The sequence below is a fragment of the Poromitra crassiceps genome (genome assembly GCF_964638095.1).
Source record: "Poromitra crassiceps genome assembly, chromosome: 2".
Lineage (NCBI taxonomy): Eukaryota > Metazoa > Chordata > Actinopteri > Beryciformes > Melamphaidae > Poromitra > Poromitra crassiceps.
In genome coordinates this window covers 94965222-94991822 of record NC_139624.1, presented here as the reverse complement: position 1 = coordinate 94991822, position 26601 = coordinate 94965222, and positions in this window count along the sequence as shown.

Genomic DNA, 26601 nt, shown 5'->3' with positions numbered 1-26601 from the left:
CTAATTATTATCTACTATTATTCTAATTATTATATTATTATATTATTATTATTATTAGGGGTTATTAACTATACATATTAAAGTATAGATGATTGTTTTGCCCACCTTATTTGGTTGCCTTATCAAAACAAATGTACAGCATGTCAAAGTTTTAAATAAAGTCAAGTCAAGTCAAATCCAACAGGTCTTAATGTCAATTAATTTAGCTTTAACATTTTTTTTTAAACACACACACACACCCACACATTGACCCCTCTCATATATACGTAACTGCCTATAACTGTACATATATTCCTTTCACACACACTTTTCAAAATAGACACTCTTTCATATTGTGATTCATAGTGATTCTTGTTTGTTTTATGTGATCCCGGTTTTTAAGCAAACCGGATCCAGTTTCCTTGTATGTGTACATCCTGTACAAGGTACATCCTGTACAAGGTACATACTACATTGGACTCAATGATTCACAGATGTATCAAACAAATGTATGTTTTACTGATACAAATGACCAAATTACCACAAATTCAACATGTAATGCCATTTTCTCAATAATTTTGGTCAAAACATTTGGTGGGGCCCAAGATCAGACATTGTAATGAGGACCTTGTTATCACAGGTGTATATCCAGACTTGGCACATTTGGGGTGCCTCAGGTCAGTCCTTGTAATGACTTGATCAAAAATATTACAGACAATATATATATATATATATAGTAAATATAATTGTATAATATATTCAAAGTATTGTTAATTGTTAATTATTATTCAAAAACTGTAAATACTGTAAATACTGTAAATAAACTAAAACTAAAACTTGGAACTTGTACTGTGTGTTAATTGAATGTGTTTTTTGAAACACACAACCACATATAAAATCTCAAGTGAGATTTTGAGAAAGAAAAAAGAGAAAAGAAAAAAAAGTTTAAAGTATATAAACCCCTCCTAGATATGTGATTATGTCTGACACCTAGAGGTGAAAAGTGGTACTGAATTGGCTATCCAAATAGCACGTGGTAAACTAAGTACTTATCAAAGCAACGTATCAAACTCTTCATAACACCCTGACTACTCTAATAGTAGTAATACTGACAGGCTACAATTAGTCCAACTAGTTCAATTAGTTTAACTAAAACCAAGAAGAGAGGTCACATAACTTTACAACACATAAATTTCACTGTTTTACTGATTTTCACTGATTTACCTTTGTTTATTCTTCATGTGTAAAACGCTTTGAGTTGCATTTTATGTATGAAAGGTGCTATACAAATAAAAGTTCATTATTATTATAAACAAGCTATTTTGTGCTGGTCTCTATCAAACTTTAACTTTAAAAGTACACTTTGCGTGGAAAACAACTCTTCTCGAGCAGTTTGTGTAATTGTAATTGCATTTACCCACACTGTCCCACAATCAAACCTCTGAAAAATCCTGTCCCACCCTAAACCCTAAACCCTAAAAACCTAACCATGCTTGGTGGAGTCCATTGACGTATATATTAATGGACCAAAAAGGAGCTCATTGACTTTGACACAGCAAAATGAAGCTCACTTTCGGATATTGTTTCATTTCGCTTGATGGGTTGAATGAATTAAATTGAATGAAATGCTCCCCCTAGCGGCTGCCGGGGTAGTTTCCGAATTTGCCCTGTCTCCCTTATCGCCGTAATGCATTATGGGTAGTCAGATACTACCGGTACTTTGCCTAATGTAGCGGCTAACGCTACTTACTTTGCATTACAGTAAAACGACACTGAATGATCAAATTGATTTAACTTGATTTTTGATCTAACCCCAGCGTTGGGTAGTTGTTTATAACGTGACTATATTTATAACGGTATAACGTACTCTGTTTTCTGGGGCTGAATCCAATGGTCTGAATACAGAGTTAAATCTGAATACGTTAAATGGTCCACCATGTTATGGACGTTAGGTGTGTGGTATATATATATATAGTGACGTGTGTCTACTAACATAAGATAACATACGATAATTTGCTCAACTATTACTTGCTACCTGATGCCTTGCGGTGTTCTTACTGTTCTTACTGTTCTTATTATCCGATGTTTGTCGTCAATTTTACTCGAAATGGGGAGGGGCCCGTTGACAGAAGAGGCCCTTTGGCTGATGGGGAGGAGTTTGAGTGTGAATAAGTAGCCGTGCCCCTATACGATTTCTGCACGTTACTAAGCATGGCATGCGTGGAAGGACACGGATGTAACTATGAAAAACGCCACATGCATAGCTTCTACGTTAGGAAGCAGAATAGCGTCATTACGTGGGGACATTCGTGCGGAAAACCCTGTACCATCGAGAAATCGATACAGCAGCTGAGAGTCGGCGCCAATCCCTCTGGGTTGTATCCTCTGATTACCAGAGAGGATGGAAGCATGCTAGCGCCACATGCTCCTTGTGGTGTAGTCAATGTTGACGAAACGCTCACCATCAAGCTGATTAAGTTCGATGACATACCAAAGCATTCTGACAAGCTGTTGTACCCCGACAAGCCGCTGGATCGCTACGGCACATTCTTTGTGAATGTAACGTGGAAAGACAAGGGGCGCCAAATGCTAAACAGCAAGGTGGTGAGGAAGATGTCCCAGCGGGAAAAGCTGACTCTGCAAGTGTATGCGCTAAAGGGAGAAGAGCTTCAAGAGGCATTGAATCGGGATGGCCGGTTCACCGACCAGGTGAACCATAGCGGGTGTTATCTGGTGAAGGAGGAACGAGGAGACGGTACATGTTACATGGGATGTTTTGTCGACTTTTACCAGGGCCAGCACTTCCGATTCCATTACGAGCGGAAAAAAAGAAAAAGAAAAGAGCTGACGCAGGCTGACGCAGGCGCTGTGACGACGGCGACCGATGAGCAAGGAGGAGAAGCTCGACGTAACTGTACGATTATGCCCATGGTGTATTTGAAGACGTAGGCTTGCACCTGTGGTGGTAATATTTTTATATGCAATATGTTTACTGAATACTGTCCCTGTTCAAATAAACAATAAAGATAATAAAAAGAAATAACTCTTTTCTGCGTTGTTTTGCCGTCGATACCCCAAACCTCTGGAAATCCCTGACCCAAACCCTGACTCAAACTCCAACCCTAGCCCGTGACCAGTTCCCAAGGGTAAATGGAGGCTGTGTATGTACAATGTTGAACAATGAGAGTCTGCAACTTATATATTAGAGGAGCAATATCTAGATATTTAGAGGAATATTTAATTTTAAATTAACATTAGGATTATATTGTGTAATAATGTTATTCATTATTTCATTACAACAGACATTTGTACAACATTATTATTATGGAAAAACCAGATTATGATGAGAATCAATTTTATTTTTATTGACACATTATACAAGTTACATATGTTGAATTTGAATTTATATTTCCCTCAGTTAATGCAGAAAAGCTTCCGAAGCATCCAGCACTCTTGAAGGGGTAACATCGATGCCTTGAGATTCCAAAACACGTATGACACCTGGAAGAAAGTGTTCATTCCACAATTCTTTCAACAATTCTTTGAATTCGATGGAGACATAGCCATTCTTAGCCGGGTACCGACAAGGGGGGTTACTAAGGCATCCGTTACACTCCGCCTTCTGCATCTGCAATATCACTTCACCGAGTAGAGTGCTGCTGCAGGCTTTTATAATGTTTAGAAAAGTAAAACTGAGCAGTCCATCTGGTTGATCCAGAGTCAGGGGCGAGATCAGAGGAGAAGGAAGGTCTTTCGGTGAGGAAGGATGTGAGGATGGGGTCGAGGTAGGTGGGGTGAGGAAGAACAATGGTGATGAAGGTGGGGTAATGAAGAACATTGGTGACGACGACACGGAACATCCGTACATCAGACGGTTCAACTCTTCTTCTTCCGCCGAATCAGAGTGGCTGTGAGTTGTAATGAAGGACAATGGTGACGACGACGGGGTCTCCATGATGATGATGGTATCTGTCTTTTTTATTGTGTAAAATGGTATGAGTCTCTTTTGAACCCGTCTCTTTTATCCTTATGTTGTGATGAGGAGGAGCTAGGTCTAGGGGAGGGCGTGGCGTAGGGATATGGGAGGAGATCATCAAAAATGGCGCTGACCGGAATTTGTTAGAGAACAAATGTGAACAAAAAGTAAGATGGAGGGCGTGGCTTTTTAAAAATTGGGTCCTGTTAAACGTTCGGCCAAATCGCACCTTTTGATCATCCGTAAAACATGTACGGTTATGCCCGGAGTGTATTTGTCGCCGTAGGTTTGTCGTATTTGATCTATTGTCTCCAGAACGCCAGCATTCTCCAAACGGTACAATGGGATGGTTTGAATGTCATCCAGAAAGTTTGGCTGTAACATGCACCACTTGAATTTTTTGAACTCATTATCATCCAAATCCTTCAAGGCCGCCACCTCCTCTCTAAATTGGCGTTCCATGGGTAAGTCCAGAGTGTATTTGGTGTATGTCTGTACCTGGGGTAGCACAAAGAACTACAAAGGAAATAACTATTCTAACTACTAAAGTAGGGTGATCCAGGATGCTGCTTCTTCAAACAAAAAGCAGAGCAAGTAATGCTGGAACGTTTAACGTTGTCTGAAACACCCCAGAGTTACGGGTCCCGACCCTAGGGACAGGGTTCGGTAGAAAGGGGGGCGCGGCTTTCTTTTCTCTTTTTTCTTTCTCAAAATCTCACTTGAGATTTTATATGTGGTTGTGTGTTTCAAAAAACACATTAAATTAACACACAGTACAAGTTCCAAGTTTTAGTTTTAGTTTATTTACAGTATTTACAGTATTTACAGTTTTTGAATAATAATTAACAATTAACAATACTTTGAATATATTATACAATTATATTTACTATATATATATATATATATATATATATATATATATATATATATATATATATATATATATATATATATTGTCTGTAATATTTTTGATCAAGTCATTACAAGGACTGACCTGAGGCACCCCAAATGTGCCAAGTCTGGATATACACCTGTGATAACAAGGTCCTCATTACAATGTCTGATCTTGGGCCCCACCAAATGTTTTGACCAAAATTATTGAGAAAATGGCATTACATGTTGAATTTGTGGTAATTTGGTCATTTGTATCAGTAAAACATACATTTGTTTGATACATCTGTGAATCATTGAGTCCAATGTAGTATGTACCTTGTACAGGATGTACCTTGTACAGGATGTACACATACAAGGAAACTGGATCCGGTTTGCTTAAAAACCGGGATCACATAAAACAAACAAGAATCACTATGAATCACAATATGAAAGAGTGTCTATTTTGAAAAGTGTGTGTGAAAGGAATATATGTACAGTTATAGGCAGTTACGTATATATGAGAGGGGTCAATGTGTGGGTGTGTGTGTGTGTTTAAAAAAAAAACGTTAAAGCTAAATTAATTGACATTAAGACCTGTTGGATTTGACTTGACTTGACTTTATTTAAAACTTTGACATGCTGTACATTTGTTTTGATAAGGCAACCAAATAAGGTGGGCAAAACAATCATCTATACTTTAATATGTATAGTTAATAACCCCTAATAATAATAATAATATAATAATATAATAATTAGAATAATAGTAGATAATAATTAGAATAATAATAATTAGAATAATAATAATAGAATAATAATATAAATAATAAGTTAATATAACCAAATCTCAGAAAATATCTTGTAAAATACATCTTACAAACTACATTACATAAGCATTACTTGCTTTGCTTAACCAATTTACCAATTTCATTGACCACAATATTTATGCCAATGCTTGTGATCACCACACCTTGCCTCAGGCCCGTTGACAGAAGAGCCCCTCTGAGGTCAGGGGCAGGTAGAGTGTGTTGAGTTAAATACAGACTGTATAGTGTGAGGGGCAGAATGATAAACAAAGTTGTATCATACACACAATGGACAATAATCATATAATTTCCCCCCGGTCATTACCGACCTGACTGATAATAGTTTGGCCTAACTGATTCAGTTATATTATATCCAGTTTTTTATTCCGGTTGAAGATTTCACAACCTCAATCTTGTTACTTTTGTACATCAGTACAGAGACTAACAGTTCATCATAGTTCTCAAAGTCAAATGTAAAAATAATGACAGAGTAGAACTCTGACAGAGTTCTTCAGATTATTACACGCTACATATTATTTATGTACCATAACACGTCTTGTGTAGTAGCATAGCATGCTGCCACCACTTGTCATAAACTGTTTACTGTTTAGACATTGCTTCTAAGCCTGACAAAGACAATGCTGACGCACCAAGAGGTGCAGAAAATCATTGACACAGCCAACTGATATGAAGGCTTGTAGGTATGTATGACACACTTACAATCACCTGAAATTACACATTGGGTAATTAGAACCGCAAATCACATGCCATTAAAAACAACCCACTTGTAAGATTGCAGGTATGAAAGATTGCAACTATGCAATAACTTACAATAACCTGAAATTACACATTGTGTAGGCTAATTAACTGTTTTAAAAACTGTTTTACGTGACGTGTAAAACATTTCAGCACATCAGAACATGAAAACCCCTGTTTGACTATTGTGTGTAACTAACATGTATATATGCAACACACATTTCACCAAGTCAGAACATGAAAAACATGTTTGACTATTATGTGTAACTAACATGTATATATGCAGCACACATTTCAGCAAGTCAGAACATGAAAAACCATGTTTGACTATTATGATAAACCCATACGGTAGAGGCATATATGTATATATGCAGCATACATTTCAGCAAGTCAGAACATGAAAAACCATGTTTGACTATTATGTGTAACTAACATGTATGTATGTATGTACTTTTGGGCCAGATCTATGAAACCAGCCCAATATTGTAACACATTTACACATAGTGGCTGACATTAGTGGTACAGACGACCCTTGCAGGCACCAGGATAAGGGTTTGGTATACAAATCTGACAATCTGCGTTCATTCAATCACAGTCCCTATAGGTACTATGAATTTCACTCAAGTGCTTGTGTAAATTCACTGTCTAGAAATTGTTAGAAATGGTCAAAGTTACAACTGATCCAAATTATGTTTGAAGCAAAGAGCAAATGGTGGAACTAAAGTTACTTCTGTGTAGTAATCACTACTTCTGGATATTGGATGTTGGATATTTTACATGAGAGAACGCCAAATTAGTGAATCAAATCAATCTAGATTCTAGATTGATATTGACCCCACATCTTAGAAAACGCCTAATGTTTGGAAAGTGTAGTGGGAAAGAGTTGTTGTGTTTGATGTGTGTTAATGTTTGGAAAGTGTAGTGGGAAAGAGTTGTTGTGTTTGATGTGTGTTAATGTTTGGAAAGTGTAGTAAGAAAGAGTTGTTGTGTTTGATGTGTGTTAATGTTTGGAAAGTGTAGTAAGAAAGAGTTGTTGTGTTTGATGTGCGTTAATGTTTGGAAAGTGTAGTGGGAAAGAGTTGTTGTGTTTGATGTGTGTTAACGTTTGGAAAGTGTAGTGAGAAAGAGTTGTTATGTTTGGTGTGTGTTAATGTTTGGAAAGTGTAGTAAGAAAGAGTTGTTGTGTTTGATGTGTGTTAATGTTTGGAATGTGTAGTAAGAAAAGAGTTGTTGTGTTTGATGTGTGTTAATGTTTGGAATGTGTAGTAAGAAAAGAGTTGTTGTGTTTGATGTGTGTTAATGTTTGGAAAGTGTAGTGAGAAAAGTTGAATTAAGTTATGTTATTTAGACTAGTGCTATTTTTGTTGACAATATTGTAACAATGGACACATTGTCTGAAATCCCTCATCTATAGGCTTGTAAGGAGAGGAGAAGAGAGGAGGGGGGAGAGGTGAGGAGAGGTGAGGAGACGAGAGGAGACGTGAGGTGAGGAGAGGAGAGAAGAGAAGAGAGGAGAGGAGAGGAGAGGAGGGGAGAGAAGAGGAGAGGAGATAGGAGGGGGTGAGGTGTGGAGAGGAGAGACAAAAGTTGAATTAAGTTGTAATACATACAACAAAACATATTGTAAGTGTGATATACATTTTAATTTTATAACAATTGTATTACAAAGATTATTATTATTATTATATACCATTATTATTATATATATATATATATATATATATATATATATATATACATATATATACTTGGTACTTGTCTATAAAACATAAAGTCTCACAGTAAATTAACCAATTCTGTGTGGAGGACTAGTTAGTTACTATTAATAGATAGTAACTATTAAAATAATCATATAAAAAATACAGATACATAAAACTAAGATGTTTGTTCACGTTCCATATTCCATATTTTGAAATAATACCCGTAGGTCACGGATATCCTGGGGTCTGGGTTGTAACAAGATTGAGAGTGGTTGAGATTGTGAAATCTTCACCTGTAATAAAAAACGAGAGGGGTCCATGCTACTGTAACGTTATATCAATTTTTGGTCATATCGACCAAGACCAGGCCAATTCTATTCACAGATCGCAGTGTATGCTAGCTAGCTAGCGCTAAGCTAACACTGATTCAATGTCGCCATATGTTTGAACCAAATGCTGTACAACACAAACAAGTTGCAAACCATTAATACTTACGCTCACACGTATAGTGATGCAGCTGATGCTATCATGTTGTTTTGTTTATTGTACTGTACAATAACGTAACGAACTCTGATAGGGCACATAGGTTGGCGTGTGTATGTATTCCAGTAAATATAATAACGCATCCGTTATTGCATACGCATAAACAACAAACTAACGCTGGTGTTAAATAAAAAATCAAGATAAATCAATTTGGTCATTCGGTGGCATTTTACTGTAATGCAAAGTAAGTAGCGTTAGCCGCTACATTAGCCAAAGTACCGGTAGTATCTGACTACCCATAATGCATTACGGCGATAAGGGAGACAGGGCAAACGGCATAGTCATACACCATAGTCTGTATTCAATCGTTTTCAATTCAAACCTGAAATTGAAACCTCAATCTGTATTGATCATATTTAATTCAAAGCTTAATAGGCTTATAGCCTATCAAAATTATCATGGTGATGTCACAATTGGATCCGGAGTGGGAAAAACATGGGAAAATACATAATATCACACATGAATGCTGAAGTGTGTCATGTTTACCTGTGAATTTGTGGGTGCGTGTGTTTGTGGCTGGCTGTGAATATGTGTGTGAGTGGGTGGGTGGGTGGGTGGGTGTGTGTGTGTGTGTGTGTGTGTGTGTGTGTGTTGCCCGGATGGAATCTACAGAATAGCCTTGGGAATACATTAGTAGGCTATACATTAGTAGGCTATACTAGCTAAGATAGCCTGTACAACATGCAATTATGGAATATTTGCATGCACAATATGCAAATATGGAATATTTGAATGGTGGATACATTGGTATAAGACGGCCTTGACAGGCACGCAAAGGATATAAGCGGGTATGGGGTGGGATGGTTGTCAGGGGGAACCTGTGGGGCCTCTATGGGTGAGTCAGAGAAATACGTGAGCAAGCAGCTATTCATAGCTTTCAAGGGGGCGTTACGTGCTGCCGGGAACGCCCACTTGATCTCGCCGCTATTCGTAGCTTTCAAGGGGCGTTACGTGCTGTCGGGAACGCCCCACCTGACGGTCAAAAAACAAACAAGTTTATTTAAAACGGAAGTGATAAAACGTGGGGGATGGGGTGGGATGGGCTGGCAGGGGAAGCCTGGGTTTCTATGGTTGAGATTGTGAAACACCAGTGAGCAAGCAGAGGAATCTATAGACAGTGAAAATGGTCGCCGCTGTTAACAAATATTAGTTTAGTAGCTCCTAAAATGGGCCAAAATGCATTTTGGCCGAGATCAAAACTCAGGGAAGGACACGCATCACGTTTGTCACGAAGAGAGAGACGTGATGTGGAAGTCCCATTGACTGTTGCTATGTTTGAGATTGTGAAAATGGTCGCTGCTGTTAACAAAATACTAGTTACAAAATTGTATTTTGGCCCCTAGATAAAAAAAATGATGCTATTTCTGTGAGCTGCTGATATGAGGGGGAAATGGGGAAGTACCCTTTTGCAGAGTAGCGAAAAATGGACTTTCGACATGAAAGTGATTTAAAAAACAGAAGTACCCTTTGCGGAAGAAGTGGAATAAAGGTTTTTTCACATAATGGTTTAAAAACAGAAGTGCCCTTTGCGGAAGAAGTGGAATAAAGGTTTTTTTCACATAATGGTTTAAAAACAGAAGTGCCCTTTGCGGAAGTACTGAAAAAAACACTTTTACCCAAAAAGAACCCACGACCCCCCTTTGATGACGTAAGGTGCCCAAATCACGCCCACCTAAAAAAATCATTTTTTTTTGTTTCTCTCTATCACCTACACAATACAACTACTCACAAAAGAGAGAAATCCTCCCCCTTTCTAATCAACTCAGCATCTCTCTGGAACAACCCTTCACTGAGGATAGGAGGGAAAACATTTTATTGGAGGGATTGGTACAATAAGGGTATCATAAATATTGGATGCCTACATTCCTTTGAGAGTTTAAAGGACCAATTTAACTTACAGAATAATTACTTTTGGATATATCTCCAACTCAGAGATTGTTTACTTGGTGTTGGCAGACTTGGATCTAGACTCCCCCTACAATCAGAAATAGATGACCAAATTAAAACTGTATACAACTTGCCACATACAGCAAGTCTAATTTTATAGCTTCTATATAGTGTAAGTACAGGAGGGCTGGAGACAGTATGGGGAAGAGACCTAGGAGTTACTTTCGATGACAACGAATGGAGTACATTAGTAGAACAGATGCTTCTCCCTATGAGAGACGCCAGATCAAAACTCATTCAATATAAAATCTTCAATAGAATTTATTTCACACCAGCAAGGCTACAGGTGATGGGCTTGATGCCATCCGGCCTATGCTGGAGATGCAATTCTAACTATAGGTGACATTGTGCATTATGTTCTGCAATTGTCCATCTTTAGTCACTTTTTGGCAAAAGGTTACGGAGAAGATTAGTAATAGTTTGGGGACTCGTATATCCATTAACCCTAGGTTATGCCTCCTGAACATTACACAAGATATTAAGGATGTGAGAGTTAAACATCTGAATTGGCTAAAGGTAGCCATTACTACTGCCAAGAGGGTCATATTAAGACACTGGAAGGAGAGCGAACCCCCAAACTATCAAGAATGGCTTAACACACTTGCGGAAACAGCTTCATATGAGCGTCTTATATATAAATGAAATAATAAATTGGACAGCTTTCTGGAAATCTGGGAACCGTTTCTGGTATATCCCAGGGAAACCAACACAGACTAGTATTTAACTTGAATTGGTGGTGTTTGTTCCTTTTTTCTTTCTCTTTTTATTTTTTAAGCGGAGTTTCAGCAATCTGCTACAGCCTAATAGTTTAGACAGGTGGTACGGTTTTGGGGTGGGTGGGAGGGTGGGTTATTACAAAATATTGTCTCCTGAATATTTCTGTCACAACCGTTACTTATAGACTGATCTTGTACTGCACCCCCTTTTTCTTCTTAATTTATTTTACTGGAATTGTCTATTCCCGGTGATTTTGTTTTAACTATTTTGTCGCAACTGTGCCTGAAACACACAGAATGTACTCAATAATGTTATTCAATTTTGTACACTTGTGTCAACATGGGGTTTGAATGATGTGACAGACGCTAAAGTCTGCTATGTGGAGAGAGGAGAGTACACTATGCTTGTTCATGTATATTTCGGCTCGTGCGTGTGTGTGTGTGTGTGTGTGTGTGTGTGCGTGTGTGCGTGTGGGTGTGTGTGTACACTTTGTGTGTGTGGGTGTGTGTGTACACTTGTGCACATGCGTGCATGTACGTTCATCTGTGAGAGGATGTCTGAGTGTGGGTGGAAGTATGTATGCTTGAGTGAGTACAACGGCGGTGGAAGCACGGTGCGGTGGGTGCTGCAGCACCCCCTGGTGGCAAGAGATGTAAAAAAAAAAAAAAAAAAATGTACAGTGCACCTGAACGCAACATGCAAAATACCCGCTGAATAAGTGTCCAAATGTTCATGTAATTCTGGCCAATACTCCACTTCTGTTATAACATTTCAGTCTGGAAGATATAATCTTTATGACTAAAAGGCTAAATGAATAGCTTAGAAAATGAATAGCCCCGGGGGTAGCCTAGGTAAACCCAGCCACCACGTGACCTGCTCTCTCAGTTCCCAGTCACTATCGTCTAGCGAACGGGCCATTCAAATCGATTTCTGGGGCGATTGAAAGACCCACGCAGACCCGCAGCCAATGAGTGACGGCGTGACTGCCAACATCAGTCCTGCCGTGATCGGCCAATCAGAGAGTGCGTCTTTGTCAATGACGTGTAACAGCTGCAGCGGCTTAGCACTACCTAGCCGTTAGCATTTGGCCTCTCTAAAGCATAGCTCCCGAGCTAGCTACTAGCTATATGGATATGCAACTACGTTGAGGACATTCAAGTGAAAACAGCTGTTAATGTTAATGTGGGAATCATGGTGGAACCGAATAAAAATGTTTTTGTTTGATACTCTTCTGTTGTATTGTCATGTGAGAATGAAAACAGCTATAGTAATAGTACTTCAAAACAGTGGTTCTCAAAATGTTTCCACATAAGGATCCTTAAACTGAATAATGTGATGCTAGGTCTGTTGATCAAAATAACACCTATATCGAAATCGGATTTTAGCGGACCATACAAGCCGGGGCTTCAGAGCTGATCACCTGGACACATTTTACGGCGAAATTATCTGATAAACTTGTCTGTGCAGCTCTGTGGTGATCAGCTAATGTCTTCATAGCATTGTGATTATGATTTAATGCATTATGGAAGATAAATGCTGGAAGGCTGGGTAGCATTAGCTAACGTCATCCAGGCTACAGTAACATTAGGCTATTATAGCTATGAAACGCTGATTCAAACGTTACAATAATAAGACACAATAGGAGCCAGTTACCCTACTGTAGATAGAGAGAGTAATTTCAGACCACCAGATATCACCATATTTATGTTATTAAATGCTGTAACGTTAACGGTAATTCTCATGTGTATGGTTTATTTATAAGCATTCATTGATTGAAGCAGAGTGCTGGTCGGTTAAGTTTCTCTGTAGTCATGTCCTCTGCTCCAATCTTCGGTTTCGTAGTTTCTTCTGTCTCTCGTCCAGCAGCTGCAGATGTCATCATTATCCACGTTATTAAAGATTATTTATAAAAAAATCTCATTGTGTAAATATTTTGTGAACGCACCAATAGTTAGAGAAGGAAACCTCTCTTTGCATTTTATTTTGTTTTTTAATAAAAGTAGGCTACTTAATATCTCACGTGGCTTTGATTCATCATTGCAAATTTAGCCCAATTTGTATAAAATGCAGATGTGAACAGCTAGGTTTAATGACAAATATGGAATATCACCCAAGGAAATACCACGGTTTAATGCCAACAGATAAACCATACAGATTTGTTGTAATTGTGAACACAAAGGGAGCAAAGACATGGTTTTCAAGTATAACACAATGTACAACTTTTATTCAAAGACAGGATTGAAAAATATAGGTCACTTGTATTCACTTCAGACAAGACACTACGTTAAAGTCTGAAATTTACCTAGATTTGCTATACGAATTGACATTTCAGCTTGTCACCTGATGTCATTATTAATGGACAGTACAGTAGTAAAGATTTTGAAAATTTTGATTAATCAATCCAAGTCAGAAACAACATGTGCTGTGAGCCTTTTAGAATTCAAAAACCTTACTTCCAACAATTAACTAGCCTGCACTAACTACTGCACAGTAACGTGTACAAATATTGAATGCAACAGTCTCGTTCTGGAGCGAACCCCTCAGCTGAATTCACATTGGAATATGATATCAAGGCTTGATAGATTTGATTGTACTCATACAGCAGTGTGGAGCTTAACATCTAGCTAGGTTGCATCTGGAATATGATCTGGATTATGTATAATATACAGTATAACACTACGCTCACTATCATGACATTCACGTTAACGCTATAGCCTCCAAAAATCTACTGTAGCTAGCTAGCGTCAGCTACATCTGTAACCACGCTGAAATGCGAGTGCATTAACGTTATTTCTAGCTAGGTCAAACACACCTTACCGTTATGAGTGTGGCCGTTTTTGATTAACATTAAGTCCACGATCATTTCCGGGCTGCAGCAGAGTCGAGCCCCGGAGGCAGCCTGGAGCTCTGTGAGCTCCAGAGGGGGTGCGCGATGCACTGCTGCCTGCCCGACACCCTGCACCCGACCTCGGGCTGCAGCAGAGTCGAGCCCCGGAGGCAGCCTGGAGCTCTGCGAGCTCCAGAGGGGTGCGCGATGCACTGCTGCCTGCCCGACACCCTGCATGAGCTTGATTTGTTTTGAAGGTTTTGTCTGGTACTATTCAATATGATTTATGCAGATAAGACAGCGTGTCCCTGATAACTGTATAGATGATGACTGTTCTTCACAGCCACAAATATCTCTCCAGATCTGCAGCCATCTGCAGCAGGGATCGAGGTTTGGGTCCGTGTAGACAGTTGTCCTGTTCATTCCCTGACCACCGTCACAGGAGTCATTGGCAGAGGCGATGTTCTCTCTTCTTGGAAGCTCTAATAATATAAAACGTAGCAGTTACTGTATGTTACACGTGGCTAACGTTAGCTAGCTTCTGACATGTTTTTCTAGAATTCATTAGATCGTTAAATGCTCCCGTAATCTAGCTAACCCCCACACAGCCGATGAGGAAAAGTCAGTCATTTATCGAATGTCTTTCTTACAAAACACAATTACGCTAGTTTCTGAGATAATATATAGTGTGGCATATACCTGTGAATAACATATTCTTACCTGGAAATCACACATCGATCCGTAGGCCAGCTCTGAGTCTGTTTACATTTCGGGCGGAGGGGGGCTTGGTTGGTTGTAGCTGGTTGTAACCATTTGCGTGTTAGCAGTACTGAAATGAAAAGTGTTAGCTCATGCGCTAACAACAAAGGTCGCAGAGTGATGACGCCATCTGCTGCACTGCGCATGTGCTCTGTGCACTAAACTGGTTGGATGATGGTTGCGTAATGGAGCGGTCTATCGGGGGGGGGCCCAACAACCGCAGGAAATCGTTTAACAATGGTGGGATTCCAGACCATAGTGACTGAGAACAGGTCTGAGAGCAGGTCACGTGGGGGATGGGTTTACCCAGGCTACCCCGGGGGCCCATGGTACTATTAATCCGGCCCTGGATATATGGGAGGAATAGCAGGTAAGCTATCACTGTCCCTGAGTCCTGAGGGTAAATTGAGTAATGCTGCAGAAAAGAGAAGACACTGAATAATGACATCACAACAGTATAATCCTAATGTTAATTTAAAATTAAATATTCCTCTAAATATGGCTAAAAGTCCAAAAAGGGTGGGAGAGAGAATGAGGATTCCAACACAGCAGTGGGAGCAAATGGTGACATGGAGGTGAGTGAGAAAAGGTGACTGAATAATGACACAACAGTCTAATCTTAATGTTAATATTCCTCTAATCTGGCGACAAAGTGGCCAAAAAAAATTCCGCCAAATTTTCCGGCGCCCGCATCGGTCGCTACGGCCTTGCAGCACCCCCTACCTAAAAGTACTTCCAGTGCCACTGCGGGTATATAGATAATTCAGCGCACTATCTATAGTATAAATTGACGATGACCGCTCCTATTGATATGACACTTTTCTGTTCTTATTTTTATTTAGTTTTTTTACATTTTTCTTTCTCCCTTGTTTTGGAGTGCTTTGTACATGCTGTCAATACCTATGGTCTGGGTTGTTGTGCCCTGAATGCTTGATTAACAAAGGAAACAATAAAAAAAAAATGATAAAAAAAAAAAAAAAAAAAAACTGACAGCCCGGGTTGAGTTGGGGTTGAGTCTTGCTAGTTTTGGTCCCTGCTTTGTTGAGGTTCCAGCCGGTACTATACTGTGACGTGAAAACACTGCAGATGACTGATTGGTCAGAAAGAATCATGTTTACTGTATCTACTGTCAATGCTGGATACCAGTTTAGTGGGGCTTACGTTCTCTTGTTATTTCCATCAGTCTTTTGTGTTGCTGCCTTCGGCTCTGGTGAAATAAAATCGATCTCCTTGCTCAGCTGTAACATGGTGGTTTTCAATTGTTTCGAGAGAGAAAAAGTCAGTTGCTCGGTAAGCCTTTGTAGTTGTGTGCTATGTCGGCTCCGCTAGGCCGGAGGTGGGGGGTTAGCGAAGCCGCGGTCTTGCCTGGTGAGTGGCCGCCGGGGTAGTGGCTTCCCTTCTCCCCGTAGCGTAACCCCCGTCCCCCGCGCAGCGCATGCATGTAATTGTAAATAACACATTGATATGCATTCTCCTGGCCGATTGTCACATTTGCCCATGTAGGTCATTTAGAGGCACCAGTATTTCATAACCAGTTTAAAAGTTCAGTGTATGGATTTCATTTTAATGTTATACGTTATAGCCTACTTGGGCTAGTATATGGGCGGAGGGCAGATATGCGGTCGCTATGACGACCAGGTGTGGGCGGAGGCGAGTAAACTTGCTATGGCAAGCAATGTCTATATCAAGTAGAGACGAGTAAGGCTAGGTAGAGTAGAGCTGTACTGTGCTGTTATATGTGGTGGAAATTAACCATATGTATCTTGTTTGTAATCACCTCCTTGTGTAGCCTATGTGTCTTGTTTAATCACCTCCTTGTGTAGCCTATATATGTGTCTTGTTTGTAATCACCTCCTTGTGTAGCCTATATATGTGTCTTGTTTGTAATCACCTCCTTGTGTAGCCTATATATGTGTCTTGTTTGTAATCACCTCCTTGTGTAGCCTATATGTGTCTTGTTTGTAATCATCTCCTTGTGTAGCCTATATGTGTCTTGTTTGTAATCACCTCCTTGTGTAGCCTATATGTGTCTTGTTTGTAATCACCTCCTTGTGTAGCCTATATGTGTCTTGTTTGTAATCACCTCCTTGTGTAGCCTATATATGTGTCTTGTTTGTAATCACCTCCTTGTGTAGCCTATATATGTGTCTTGTTTGTAATCACCTCCTTGTGTAGCCTATATGTGTCTTGTTTGTAATCACCTCCTTGTGTAGCCTATATGTGTCTTGTTTGTAATCACCTCCTTGTGTAGCCTATATGTGTCTTGTTTGTAATCACCTCCTTATATGTGTCTTGTTTGTAATCACCTCCTTGTGTAGCCTATATATGTGTCTTGTTTGTAATCACCTCCTTGTGTAGCCTATATATATGTCTTGTTTGTAATCACCTCCTTGTGTACCCCATGAGGCCATTCACACATGCGAAAACACAACATGTGTTTTCTGTGATCAGTTTGCAATCAGATAGTGCTTGACCACATTAGCCTGATTTCATTTACACCTGGCGTTAACATGCATTTTGGGTGATCAGATTGCAATATGATTGCAATCTGATTGCAATCTGATCACCCAAAATGCGTTTCCTCTCAATCTGCATACAGTTGCTGTATCCAGATTGAGAGGTCACATTGCATTTACACTTGTGTTCAATGTGTACACAATGCGTCCCTGACCACCTCGGGAGGTGGTTTGGCCGATCAGATTGCAATCCATGTTCAATGCGTCTTCGGGGCTTTTACACCTGTACTTTCAAGTGGTCAAGCACAATCTGATTGCAATCTGATGACAGAAAACGCATGTTAATGCCAGGTGTAAATGGCCACTGAGTGTGTGTGTTGTGTAGCCATTTGGGTCCATACCACCATCCTGACATTTCCCAAATGAAATATCCACCATTTGGGCGGAAAGGGGGGGGGGGGGGGGGATAAAATAAAAATAATCATAATGACCACCGTTACATAATGGAAGAAAAGCACTGGTTCACTTGAAATGATGTTCATGATGACCAATGATTATCTGCCAACAGCGTGGTGCATTTCCTGGAATACCCTGCCCCTGGTGGCCCAGTGGTTACCACTGTTGCCTCACAGCAAGAAAGTTGTGGGATCGAACCCTGGTCGGTGGAGTGGTGTGGAGTTTGCATGTTCGAAGCAGATATATAGCTGGAGAGCTATCAGCCCGCACACTCACCGGATAATTTAAAGTCTTAGGTGCACGGCACAAGAGTTTCTTGAAGCAATAGAGAAGGAGCCAGCACTCAGAAAGTCCTTTTGAGGGTTTTTATTCCTGTTGCACCACAACGTACGCGTTTCAGCGATAGCCTTCGTCAGCGTGACGAAGGCTATCGCTGAAACGCGTACGTTGTGGTGCAACAGGAATAAAAACCCTCAAAAGGACTTTCTGAGTGCTGGCTCCTTCTCTATTGCTTCAAGAGTTTGCATGTTCTCCATGTATGTTAGGGGTAATGGGTGTGGAGCTAGCAACCCCACCCCATAAAAACCCACTTGCAACGGGGGGTAAATGCAATCATTGTGTTGTGTGGGTGCGGCCCTATACTCCACTTAGGAGCCTATAGGGAAGAAGAAGACCTCCCTGCCCCAATGGTTCCCTCATTAATGAAAACAGCCCGGTGTTGCGTTAAATATACTAGAGCAACTATTCACGAGTTTCATGGTGAGACAGTGGGCGCTTCCATGACAGCCTCCCTCCCTGTTTCCAGCTGCCGGTTGCCTGTTTCCGCCCAGGACCATTCATAGCGAAATAGACTGAAAATAATCATAATAATTGTTGTGACTTTGTACCTACCTATGTCTTGTAATGGAGCCCCCAGCACAATAATTTCACACGTGCATAATTGTACAACAGAGTGACAATATCTTGAATCTTGAAAGAGAGAGACCGTTACGTTAAAGCTACGTTCAATGACCAAATAATAAGAGTTCCGGTTTGGACGTTTAGCCTTCAAAACAAAAGCGGCCGCTATGCAACCACATACTATTTTTAGCCATTTCGGCTAAAATAAGCCCATACAGTACCAGTGAATTGACATTCACCTCTTTTTTGTAAAATATCGCCCATATGGAACCACACAATGTTAGTATTTTTAACCATTTCGGATGAAATAAGTCAAACATTCCCACTCTTTGACAGCGGCGCGCACCTCCTTGCTAGTGAAAAAAAATTAAACAGGAAGTCGACAACCGGCAACCGCTGAGAATCATGGGAAACGTAGGTCCAGCAATAAGGTGAATAGTTTAAAGCCACTGATTCTGCCAGCTGTGGTTAATGATTTATGATGCAACACTGCAAAGCCCCTAGAACACTCATCTTTCAACTGACACCATGGTAGTCTCAGTGCTTGCCTTGAGTTCCATCACGTCTCAGTGCTTTATGGGGAACTTACAGGAAACCATAGAGCAGCTGGATGTTACTGTCTGGTCATGGAATGAACCACACCATCACCAAAACACAGACCCCAGCCCGCTGCATATTGCTCTCAGGCTGAACTACATGGAACATCACACAGTTGGAGCTCCAGTGTGTCCCAGATGTTAAGAGTCTTACAGCAACAATGCTGAGAAGTGGTGGATACATTTTCTTTTTTCCTAACCCACCTTGTTTCTTGTTTTTTCCCCCTCTCTCTTCTCTCTGTGTTTCATGACCTGAGTTCGGTGATGGGGGGTGGGGGGGGGGGGGGGTATTGAAGGTTTGGAAATGTTCTAATTTGTTTGTTGTATACTATTTGTACTGTAGCCTACTGATAGTTTAAGTAGGCACCGTAAAAGTCAACAAGACTTGGAAGAAAAAAGAAAATACATACTCTTATATAGTTTACTTTTGTACTTTATTCTTGTGCCAATACATTTTTTTTGAAAAAAGTAGTGAATACACTTGCTGTAAATATAAGGAATTTAACTCACAACACCTGGTCTGACAAAACAATTGGCATTGAAATACAACTAATTTCCAAAGCCTAAAAATCTAAGCAATTTGGGGGAATGAACTATTTCAGGCCAGTCACTTTTCCAGTAACTTCCTCATCTTTCAAATCAGAGAGCAAGCGAAAGAGGTGGGTTCGCATCTCAACAATGTGTTCTGTTTTAACCCGAAGTAAGCCAAATAAAACCATAACCCTAGCCTTAAAGGAACACTCTGCCGATTTTCAACCTTTGCATCATTACAAAGTCAGTAGTATATCCGAAAACTATCAACAGTTTTGCAGTCATTCATTTAGATAGATAGATAGATAAATACTTTATTAATCCTGAGGGAAATTCTGTTGTACAGCAGCTTCCAGTTGCACATACAAATGAAATAACAAAGTACAGATAAAAGATAAAAAGCATGTTAAAATACTAAAAAAGAAGAGGCAATAAAAAGATAAAGAAGATAAAAAAGAAAAGATAGGAGAGCCAGTCCTGAGAGATGGTCCATGGTAAGTAAATAAGAACGCAGTTCTATTTGCAAACTGTTTAATTGCATGACAGAAGCAATAAACAGACACGCTGTTGACAGGACTCAAACAGGAACTGAATCAGGTAGTGTAACAGCTAAAACAGTCCGTGGTGCAACTGTACCCGGGCACAATATTCCCTATCTCCCCCCGAGTCTTTATCAGGATAAGGGTAAAGGCTGTCAATAAAGAGCAGAACAGTGCAAAACAACATTAGTGCTATAACAAATATATATCAACACCGATGAATCCCCTCGAAACACAAAAGTAATCCACAGGAAAAACAGTCCACAGAAAAATTAATCCACAGAAAAATAGTCCACTGAAAAATTAATCCACAAAAAATAGTCCACAGGAAAAGTAATCCACTGGGAAAACGAAGGCGTGAAGCGTGGGGTGTAAAGTGTGGAGTGTGGAGCGTGGAGTGTGGAGTGTGGTTCTGAACGCGGACCAAATCCCCCACCACGAGCGGCGGGAGGCGCCGAGTGTGCTCCGCCCAGACTTCAGCTGTGCGGATGTGGCGCTTACGGAGGGCCTCCTCCCTCGCCCTCAGCGTCTCACGTGTGGCCTGTACTTCCCGGGGACGATCGGGATGAAGTCGCGTATCAGGCGCCTAAAGACGCACATCGCCGGGGATATCTTCGTGTCGGGGTCGGGTGTGTTACGGTACTGCAGTACCGCCCTCTGCACAGCATCAGTGTCCAGCTCACCCTTTGGGCCGGTGTTGTCGGCAATGAACCGCTTCATCGTCTTCACCCCAATCTCCGTGCTGCAGTTGCTGTGAGGGAAGGCCACCGACGAGAGGCGGTGGTGCACGCCCCATCTGCGCAGGAAAGATCTGGTCTCGGTGGAGGTGAACTCCGGCCCCCCGTCCGACGTGAGCTCCTCAGGCGTCCCGTACGTCGCGAAGGCACGACACAGGTGATCCACGAGGCTATCGGCGCCTCCTGTCGTCCTCAAGGTGATCGGCCAGTTCGAGTACCGGTCCACCGTCATGAGATAGTGGACACCTCTGTGCATGAAAAAGTCCGAGCACACCGCCTGGAATGGATAAACGGCCGGGATGGGGTGGGTCGGCGGCGCACCGGGCTGAGAGGGCGCCATCCGGTGACAGTGCTCTCAGTTGTTCCGAGCGGCGGAGATGTCGGCTGACATGCCGGGCCAGAACACAGAAGACTCAGCATGAGCGGTCATCATCGAAACGCCCTGGTGGGCGGCGTGTAGGGCGCCCAACACCTCGCCGCGGAGCGAGGGCGGAATGACGACCCTGTCCTTGTAGAGGACCACTCCATCCATCGATGTGATGTACTCGCGGTACTGGTGAAAGTCACGAATGGCTCCTGGCATCCCCATCCTAGAGTCGGGGAAGCCATCCGTCGCCATATTCTCCAGCGTGCGCATATCGTCGTCGCTGCTGGTGGCATCCCTGACGCGATCCCAGGTCACGGACCGCAACGACTCGAGGCCCGCAGCTAGGATATCGGCGTGTGTGCTGGGCGGGAGGTGAGTCACTGCAGCGGCCTTGTCATCGGGGAGGTCCATGAGTGACGGCCGTGTGGTGCCTACCGGCCTGCGTGACATGGCATCCGCGGCCTTGTTCCTCATGCCCGGGATGTGCACGATGCGGAAACGGTAGCGCAGGGTCTTCTCCTTGAGGTTCCTGAGGCGGGGGTTGGGGATGTCGTCGAGTGCTCTGTCCGCCAGGAGTTTCAGCAGTGGCTTGTGGTCAACCGCGACGATCAGGTCTTCACAGCCCGAAGTAGCGCGCCTTATCCAAGGCGTCTGCGACGGCGAGGGCCTCGCCCTCCACGGGTGCGTATCTGGATTCTGCCGCATGTGTGAACCTGCTGCCGACTAGGGTCACCTTCCATCCATCGGTGCAGCAGAAGGGCTTCACAGGCGTGCATCGGCAGTGCTTCTGGAACAGCCAGAAACCAATGCCATCTTTCGACCAGTCCGTGGCGAGGCATGTCGGCTTGGACTTATCGAAGATGCGAACGCCGCGCTCGATTTCCTGGACGATCACGCTCTTCGATTCGCGGAAGATGTCCTCCAGCTCCGTGGACCACTCAAAGCATGCCCCGCTCCTCAGGAGCCCCCGGAATGGCTGCATTCGTTCGGCCATGCTGAAAGCGTAGGCCACTTGGTTGACCAGCCCGAACCACGACCTGACGTCGGTCACGTTGCGCGGCCGCGGGAAGCTGTGAATCGCCTTCAGGAAGCAGCTGCACGGTTGCACGTCGGTCATGGTGATCGTGAAGCCCGCGAAGTCCACCGTGGACGCGCTGAAGACGAATTTCTCCGGGTTGAGGATGATCCCGTTCCGGCCGCAGATGTCCAGCCATTGGGCCGCCTGGAAGTAGCTCTCCTCGATCGTGTCAGACCACAGCAGGGTGTCGTCCACGCACTTGGTCTTGTTGCAGACGCCTGCGACGACACCATCATACCTCCGTGAGTAGCCATCCCCCGACGCCGTGTATCCTTGCGGGGCCGCGAGGTACCGGTAACGCCCCCATGGGGTGATGAAGGTCGTCTTGTGGCGGTCGTCCTCGTGCAGTGGGACGCTGTGGTAACCGTTCCATGCGTCGAACACGGTCTTGCGTTTCCCGCGGGGTACGCGCCTCGCCTGGTGGAACGGGGATTGCGTGTGGTGGGTCTCACGGGACGCATGTTTGTTCAGGGCTTGAAAGTCGACGGTGCGCCACGGCTTGCCGTTCTTCTTCGCGCAGATCACCATGCGGTGGCACCACGTCACCGGCGTGCCGATGGGTACCTCCTCCAACACGCCATGGCGGACGTCCTGGTCGAGGCCCGCCTTCACTTCATCTTGCCAGTGTATGGCCACGGGGATGGGGGTGTGATGGGCGACGGGTGTCGCATCCTCGTTGAGCATGAGGCGGGCCAGTCATTTTCGGCAGGAGCTGGTGAGGGCATGTATTGAATGTGCTCTGAGCGTTCATCCCGAGCAAGTGCTTCCGTAGCGCCTCCACGTTGGCCTCGGTCGCCAGCATGGGAAGTGTGGTTGGCATGGCCGGGGGCTCCGCGCGCCGTGGGCAGTCACATGACTCTGAGGTCGCCAGGTTCACCTCCCCGAGCATAGGGAATTTGCTCGAGATCACGCCCAGGTCCACGCAGGCTGCGCGGGAGAGGAATATGCGGTCCGAGGCGTCCGTCACGTACGCGATTTGGCGTGTCTCCAATCTCCGGGCGTTGTCGCTGATGCCGGTGAACCTGACCACCGCGGCCCCGAGGATCCGGATCCCCTTGTTGTTTGCAGCCCTCATGGTCATGGATACGGGTATGAGGTCCTCTGTGCGCAGGCCCATCTGTTGGGCAACCTTGACACCGATCAGGCTGCTCTGGCACCCTGTGTCGGCCATGGCGGGTAGAGTCACTGCGCGGGTGCGCTTCAGGAGGTCGAAACCCAGCGCCTCGTAGTCCTCGCGCACGTTGGTGAGTGTGAGGTTGATGTACGGCTGAGGGCTGGATGCACGTTTCATCCACTTGTCGCACATGTCATCGTACAGGTGGTGAGCGAGGGGGAGTGTGCGTAGTTCGTTGCCTGCGCTGGACACGGTGAGTGTGCATAGCTCGACGGAGGCCGTCGCCTGTTCATCACACGCCTCATCAGCCTCCGCGGACGGGGGCTTGACCGGCCGGCCACCCAGGCAGACCCTGTCGAGGTGATTTTGACGGCCACACTTATGACATCTCTTACCGTATCCGGGGCATTCGGAGCGTCTGGTGTGCCACTGGGGAGCCCTACCGTGGCCTGCCTTGCAGCAGTAGATGCATATCTCATCGGGCTTGGTCTTCGGTCTTTCCGGTCTGGCTCCTCCTCTGATGCGGACGTCCTGCTGTCTTCCCCGTCGGTATGAAGTGCTGAGCGTGCCCGTGCTCTGTGGATCGAGCAGGCGTGACGCTGAGCGCTTGCCGGACTCCTTGGCCTCAATGTACTCTATCATGTCCTTCAGTGGCATGTCCTGATTCTTTTCACCGAGCAGGTCGAGCTGTATCTCCTGGTCTGCGATCCTGCGCGCAATCACATCTCGTAGTATCTCCTCAGTGAAGTCATTGATTTGGTCACATCCCGTTCTGGTACATTCCATACTGTACTTGCAAATGTCTGCCTGTCCCTTGATGCGGGCATGGAATGATCGGATGGGCTCCTCATGTCCTTGGCACATGTTTGACAGAGCCACACGAGCCACCATGGTGTTTTCCACGCGGACAGCGGGCGCTTTCATAGCAGCGAGGATGTTTTTTTCATCACTGTCTATCAGGCTCTTCCCCGCCGCGCGGGTGAGGTCCTTCCTCAAATCTTCCTCGCAGCACTCTAGTAATTGTGTCGCCACGCTGTGTCCGGCAAGCTTGGTGCCTACCTTATACTCGCTCCAGCGGGTCACGAAGTACGACCAGGCTTCGGCAGTCCCGGCCAGTCCTATGGAAGGGCGCCTGAGTTTTTCCGACGCTCCCGGGGCTGCTCTATGTGTGGTCGTATGAGCGTTGAGCATGGCTGCTACTATCGCGGCTTCTGTGTGTTCGGCCACGTGCATCCCTCGACGGGGCAGTCCACATGCATGGTTGTCATCGAGGAAGAGGAGAGGTTGTCTGTTTATAAATAAGAACGCAGTTCTATTTGCAAACTGTTTAATTGCATGACAGAAGCAATAAACAGACACGCTGTTGACAGGACTCAAACAGGAACTGAATCAGGTAGTGTAACAGCTAAAACAGTCCGTGGTGCAACTGTACCCGGGCACAATATTCCCTAGTAAGATGGTAAGAGAGATAAGAGAGGCAAGAGAGGTCAAAAGAAAAGTAGTGCCTGTGCCTGTGCCTGTGCAGTGCGCAAACATAATTATGCATACAGAAAGTGCCTGCAATACATACGCAAATAAAAAACTAAAAAGTCTCAAGTCTCAGTGGCGGCTCAGGTTGCTGGGGCCATGCCCCCTGCACAATGGGGAGGCATTGTACGGCCTGATGGCCCGTGGAACAAAAGAGTTCTTGGTGCGATCTTTCTTGCAGCCAAGAGAGATCAGCCTGCTTGAGTGGCTTGACAGTTATTGAGAGTTTATTTGAGTTAAGTGAGAGTTTATTTTAGTTAAGTTCCATAACTTGAATCAAATCAACTCTAAATAACTGCCAAACTAAATTAATGACTTCAAAACTGTTTATAGTTTTCTGATATGATATGATTTTGTAATGATGCAAAGCTGGTTGAAAATAGGTGGAGTGTTCCTTTAACCAAGTTGTTTTAGTTGAATAAATGTAACCAACTTTTCCAACGCAAGATGTATCGTCTGTACGCACCGTTTTGCTCATGTCGTTTTGAGAGTCATTTGAAATTGACTTATCCTGTCTTTTCGGAATGAGGAAGTGTTGAACTATTTATATGGTTGAACTATTGACTCTTCATATGCAAGAGGACAAGAGGCTGCTTACTGTTTAATCAGTGATGTGCTTTGTCCATGAATCAAGCCTGGGTGTGTTAGTAAGTTTAACCAATGACAAATCTTTATCCATGAATCAAGCCTGAGTGTGTTAGTAACCAATCACAAGTCTTTGGAGGTTTTTCTCTGTCACTGCTACATGATCAGTCTGTTACGTGGCAGTTTCAACCATTTTCTGAGTCACGTCTGTTGGATTGGGACTATTTGCAATTTCACAGAAACTCACAATGGACGCATGTTGAAGGGTCAATAAAGATTAGCGGTTTATAGAGACATTCTGGATCGTTTTATAGCTGCAATCTTATCTAGTTGTCTCTGCCTTTAAAAGTATTTGGCCCACCATGTCTGTCTGCATTGACTTCGATATGACCTCATATGGTAGCAGACAAACCTGGAGTCTGGAAAAAGATTTTTCAGTCCCTTTAAACAAGAAGGGAGTGCAGCTTCGTTTTAGATACATGTCACCCATGACCTGCACTACTTTCTTCCTCCAAGGAGGGCTGACTCACTCAGTAAGGTCAAAGTTCAATTGCAACCCATACAACCACATAGTTCATTTGTTCCTACCCTTCTAACCCATAATCCATACAACCACATAGTTAATTTGTTCCTACCCTTCTAACCCATAACATAACCCATACAACCACATAGTTCATTTGTTCCTACCCTTCTAACCCATAACCCATACAACCACATAGTTCATTTGTTCCTACCCTTCTAACCCATAACCCATCTAACCACATAGTTCATTTGTTCCTATGCTTCTAACCCATAACCCATACAACCACATAGTTAATTTGTTTCTATGCTTCTA